The sequence below is a fragment of the Azolla caroliniana genome, unplaced genomic scaffold, assembly GCF_043228905.1.
Source record: "Azolla caroliniana isolate FFs.n. ecotype wild unplaced genomic scaffold, voAzoCaro1.0.p SCAF_8, whole genome shotgun sequence".
NCBI classification, from domain to species: domain Eukaryota; kingdom Viridiplantae; phylum Streptophyta; class Polypodiopsida; order Salviniales; family Salviniaceae; genus Azolla; species Azolla caroliniana.
The window spans coordinates 1,825,533-1,831,600 of NW_028230443.1; the positions used below are offsets into that span (position 1 = coordinate 1,825,533).

The window sequence follows — 6,068 nt, forward strand, 5'->3', positions numbered from 1 at the left end:
GGTTGACCCGCCAACTTCCAAAACAGGTTTGCAATGTTGATAACGATTTATTAGAGCCTTCAAGAGGTTTCTTTTGATTCCATGATAAAATATTCTTTCAATATAAAACTAACAAGCACGAAAACCAAGGATAGCATAGCCTTCCACGAAGACGCTATATAGATTTCAATATAATAACAATCATTCACTCATTTGGGTATCCACTACTCTTGATAATATTTGAGCCCCATGGAAACATCATCTTTGCTACATACTAGAATCCCAACTTTTGATCAAGAGAAAATTTGGTTCTTTAATGCTGCATATGCCATTGATACAGCTCCTTAGCTCTCGGAAATATGCTCAATCTCAGTCTCACCATTCTCATTTTCAAATTTGAGTGGATGGTCATGCCCATAGTTTTACAAAATAACTTATCATGTGGTTGAGATCCTCTTTTAGGTCTTGCTAATCATAAATCCATCTTTTACAACATGATCTTTGTATACAAAAAGAACAAATGATATCATCTTAAAACAAAATCATACAGATAATCAATCACAAGGACACTCTTTACACGGAATAACGAACAATATTATATTAGAATGAAATGATGAGGATCATTATGAGAAAGTATATGAGGAGATTGAAGTGAATCCTCTGGATATGTCAATCCTTATTGTTATATACAAAGAGAGGACACTCTTTATTGCATTTCAAATCTATTGTGCACACCAATTGAAAAGAAACTTAGCATAGTACATAGGACGCTTAACATAAAAGATTAGTTTGTAGCCCCTTAGCATCGGCAAGGATTGCATGAGCAGTTGCTTGCACAGCTGCACCCATGTTGGCTCGTGACCTGAGCATCGGATTCACATCCACAAGAGCTTCCACACCCGCAGTTAGATCCACACCCACAAGACTCACCGGAGACGGTCACCTCCACCTCCACCTCCATCCTGTTTCATTCATGTTTTCTTAAAAATCTTCGAACTTTTGGCAAAATAATCTTTTACATACATACATGCATATAAAATGTGTTTGTTGCTTATGTTACATTAAGTATGAAGACATGGCTACAATGATGACTGTCCCATATTGGTCTCGCCATCACATCATGGATACAGAATACATGGCTACAATGTTGTCCCATATAGACCTAACCATCACATCAACATACACATACATACATACATACATACATACATACATACATACATACATACATACATACATAAATACAGAAGGCATGGCTCTTACAACATTGCTCATTCATTACATGGAAACTATGTAATCAATGGATGCATCTTTTATGTGGTAGAAACATAAGGATGTAAAATAAAAGCAAAAGAGGAAGCGAAAAGGAGCAATTTTTTTTTTAAGCCTCATCCATGATTTTTGCATATATGAATACATTTTCCATCTGGCAGAAATAGTAGGATGTTAAAAACAAATGTCAATGGAAAATAAGGACAAAAGGGATGGAATCCTTACGCAAGGAATCAGGAATATGGAAGCCTTTTCATGTGGCAAATCCAACAAGATGTTAAATAAAAGGCATTTAAGGCAAAAAGCAAAAGCTTTGGAAACCTTTTTTCCAAATCAATTGTAAAAAAGCAACTAAAAAGCATAACAAAAAAAAAATTAACAACAAAAGTGATCATGGAACCATTTTCATGTGGCAATAGGAAGCAAAATTTAACAGGGGGAAGTCAGGTGAAGAAGCTCTGACATCACCTGGATACACTATCACAGCTAGAAGACATGGTGGTATTGCTTTGTTTCTGATTAGAAATGTATGAGTTTGTTTTGATTGAAAGGAGGGATATGGATGTGTCTTAGATATATATGTGGGTCTTTTTGCTCTGTTCGTGTCTGTGTCTCTGTTTTTGTCTTTGGTAAATGATAATGGAGACCTTGGTGCTACCTTTTGGTGCCTATTTATAGCACTACATTAGGCCCAAGCCCATAACCTATTTTTCTTCTTCTTTTGAAATTTATTTATTGCTATAATTAAATGTTTTGATTCTCATCCCTTATCTCATTCTTCATTCCTTTGGGATGATACTCCACCATCTCGGGGTCTTCGGGGGAGAGATCATGGAGGTCCTACCCTACCTAGGGTTTGCTCGTCTATCCCCACACATACATTATTGATTGGTGATGGAAAGATTCGGTATTGATTCCATGAAAACAAACGGTATTGAATTCTTCATTAAGATATAAAGACTTTACTCATCACCCTCACGTATCGATTCAGTAACATGATATCATATCAGAGTTTATTTGTCATTCTCGGTTATTGGTTTCCACTTAATTGTATCAACACAACTTTTACCAATGCCTTCAAATGCCGATTTGATTATAATAGATAAGCTTTCTTTGGTACCCTTACACATCGATTCAGTAACATGATTCAAATGTCAAAATCAAACGTATGGAATCAACGAAATAAAAAACCCCCAAAAAAGGACAAACGTGACATAGTCTAGAACCCATTATGATGAATAGGAATATATTATGACATTGTGAAATTTATCATTCATCCGAAATTGATGATGTTATAGCTGTGAGGACTTCTAAGACCAATCAAACAGACGTGGTAATCACTCCCATTAGAGTGGTTGGAAGTGGGGAATGGGAACATTGTTCGAACACAATGATAAAAAGGTTATTTTATGTCTAGAGCTCATTCTTTAGAGCGTCTCCCTCACGAATGTATTTTTTTAATGTGATATTATCAAGTTTGTGCGTGACAAACACACTCCATCGAGTGGTACCCACTCCTTGAGTACTATAAATTAGCACGTGTAAGCTTATTGTCACAACTACCAAATCAATTGGCCCACATCCTTGAATATGGACGATTTTCTTGTTTGGTTAGTGCGTGTTCTTGATTGAGAGCATAATTATGTAATGAAAATATTCCCTTACTATAGCTATAGGATTTGCCAACCTTATCATTTTAGCTTCATCCACACATAACATGTTCCACTTTTAGATTCATTTAGTATCACATGATCAACCACCTATATAGAATTTGCTAAATTATTAATATGTAACAAGTCTCTAAATAAAGAACATGTAGTTTTCAGGAAAATATTTAAAGTCGATGATCTCCGCTTCCGCAATGTATTTAAATTTAAGAATATCACATTGGCGGTCTCATTTGACACAAGTTGATGATTTGGAACAATATTATTAAATTGGAATTTGTTTTTGTAAGCTGAATTGTGTAAGTTTATTTATCTCGTAGAGGTGTATATGCCAGAGGAGGAAGTGATATTCACATATTAGTGATTACAATTGATTCAAATCAATCCATAATGTATCTTGTAGGATATAATACCAAAGGTATATGTTTGTGAGAACCCAAGAAAATTATACATATAAGTACTGGTAAATATTCGTTTTGGTTGTGTTTATTATAAAATAGATACACTCAAACACATATCACGACTATTCGGCCATAAACATGCTAAATAATTGGGAGCCAAAATAGAGACAACATTCAATTGTCAACAGTGAATAAGAAACATGTATAAGAAGAGACACCCATAAACCCCGAAGCAAAAGGACACACCTAAACATACCAAGGAGTACTCATGATATTTGGGGAACACCCATAAATTGCTATAAATACCAAGGAATGAGAACACCTACAACCATGGATCATTAATTGGAAACTCTGAATGGACACATGACTATTAATGTATATTTCAATTCAACGAGTGGCAATATTTCAAAACAAGAGAGACACTAAAATTGTAAAGTTTTAATTGTCTATAAAAGTATTGTTTAATTCCAAATGTGATTGACAGTACACGAAACGGGTTTAGGGACTATAAACCCAATTGGTGGATAAATAGGAAGTAATGTTTCATTGATGAATATGGAATAAATTTTTAGCAGATGCATATAGATTAATGCTCTAATGAATAATATCACTCATGTGCAAATAATAATTAGATCGTGCTACAAAGATAAAGCATATATACAAACAATTCGAACATTATACATTGTATAAAACAAATAAATGTTTCAATGGATGTAGATAGATTAATGCTATAAAGAACAAATATAGACCAAAACATAATTTACAATACTAAGATCGTGCAACAAAAAAAAGCACATCAACCAAATAATTCAAACATTAAACACCGTATATTACAAATAATTGGAACATTACAACAACATCTATACCTGGACCTCATTGATAAGATCGAACCTTTAAAAAAAGTAAATATTTCATTAAAAGCAAAACGTTTGTGACAACTACATCAATTGTATCGAGATAAAAATAGTTTACATAGCTATGAGGGTATTTACATCATTGTCTTCGTCTTCCTTAGAGAATGATTCACATAACAATTCAACAATGTAAGTTGTTTCATCAAGCAATTGGGAGAATGAATTGAAAACATACCCGTGCCATAAAACAAATCTAATATCCAATGATTTTCATTAGAGAACATTTCCACCAGGCGCAACATCAAACGTTGAGGCTTCTCATAGGGATTGACAAGTCCCACGCATAGTCATTGCTCACTCATAGTTGGTCATATCTCTATCTGCAAGGGTTACCCCTCCTACTACTATAATTTGATTAACTCATTCAGTTTGTCCATCAGATTGAGGATGATCGACAGAACTCATGCTAAACGTAGTTTCTAGTTTCTTAAAGACCTGAGTCCAAAAGTCATTAGTAAACTTGGAAGCTCGATCACTAACAATATCCATCGGTAATCCATAAAAAATGAAATAACTCATCAACAAATTGATAAGCCAATTGTTGAGTGGTTACCATGGTTTTGTTAGTCAATCAACGACGACCCAAATGGCATCTTGACCCCTCTGTGTACAAGGAAAACTAACAATAAAATCGATCGAGATACTTTCCCATTTGTTGTTCGGAATTCTGACTTATTAATCTTACATTGTAAGCATTGAGTCATGTATTTATGCACGTCAGAGCGCATCTTAGGACAGAAAAAATACTCAATATGAGAACGCGTGTGCGTTGTATTCCAAGATGATCAACAGATGGTGCATCATGACATTCATATAGAATTTTCTATTTCACGTTTGCTAAATCTAGAACATGGACCTTTCCACTATGGTAGAGCAAACCATTTGTAATGTGAAAGGTTGTCTTCGAGGGTAGCGTGCTAGTAACGGTATCTAAACCAGATTCAGGTTTCGTCTAGTATTTCGAGAAATAACTGTCATCAAGGTATTTCCCTCGAAGGTGATCTAAAAGATAAGATTTTATTTCCGTGAAGCTAAGCATGTTAACTTATTTAATGCGACTAAGAGCATCCGCAACGGTTTAGGGTTTATGCCGTGAAATCGCCTCAGAAGTACTCCTTGCCACCATCTGATCGAAGGCATCGTACATGACGACCAGTGGCTTTTTTGACTTCGTTTTTAAACCTTTGGAAGTGTCCGAACACTTCACTCTTTTGTCACATTGGATAGAGCCACGTGTGCCTGGAGAAGTCGTTAATGAAGAGCACGTAATATCGGCATCCGCCGAATGTAGCCGTCTGCGTCGGTCCCCATACGTCGGAATGGACTACGTCGAGTAGACCTTTGCTCACGTTCCGCTCTTTCGGGAATGGGTGTCGATGTTGCTTGCCGAATTGGCATGCTTCGCATACACCTTCAATCTCCTTCTCTTTGAATGTTGGGAGTCCGATGACGACTCCTTTCGATTTCATTGCTTTGAGTTTGTTGAGATTGATATGGCCGATTCGCTTGTGCCATAGCTCTATGTTAGAGTTATCTTTCGTGCTTTTTGCGAACATGGCGGATTTCATCTCGTGTGAATCAAGAATGAACATCTGGCCTTCTCTTCTTCTGTGTGTGATGATTCGGCTCTCTTTTTCGATGAAGCACCCTTCTTGGTCGAATCGTACTTGCATCCCTTGCTCAACCATTTGGCCGACCGAGACCAAATTCTTCGTGATGGTGGGAACATGCAAGACATTTTTAATGTATGTTTGTTTACCTCTTTCGCCGAATGGAACATTGCCGATGTGCCGAATCGGGTGCATAGTGTCATCTCCGGTTTCGACATAACCGGG

General features: G+C 36.2%; 1 long non-coding RNA gene across 1 annotated transcript; it reads right to left on the reverse strand.

Moving 5' to 3' along the window:
- Positions 1-562: 562 nt before the first annotated feature.
- On the reverse strand, positions 563-1,941 carry LOC147860701 (uncharacterized). The gene is made up of 2 exons (XR_015530158.1): positions 1,728-1,941; positions 563-934 (listed from the first exon to the last, which is right to left on the reverse strand). It is a non-coding gene; the product is annotated as an uncharacterized LOC147860701 (long non-coding RNA).
- Between the last annotated feature and the right edge of the window lie 4,127 nt (positions 1,942-6,068).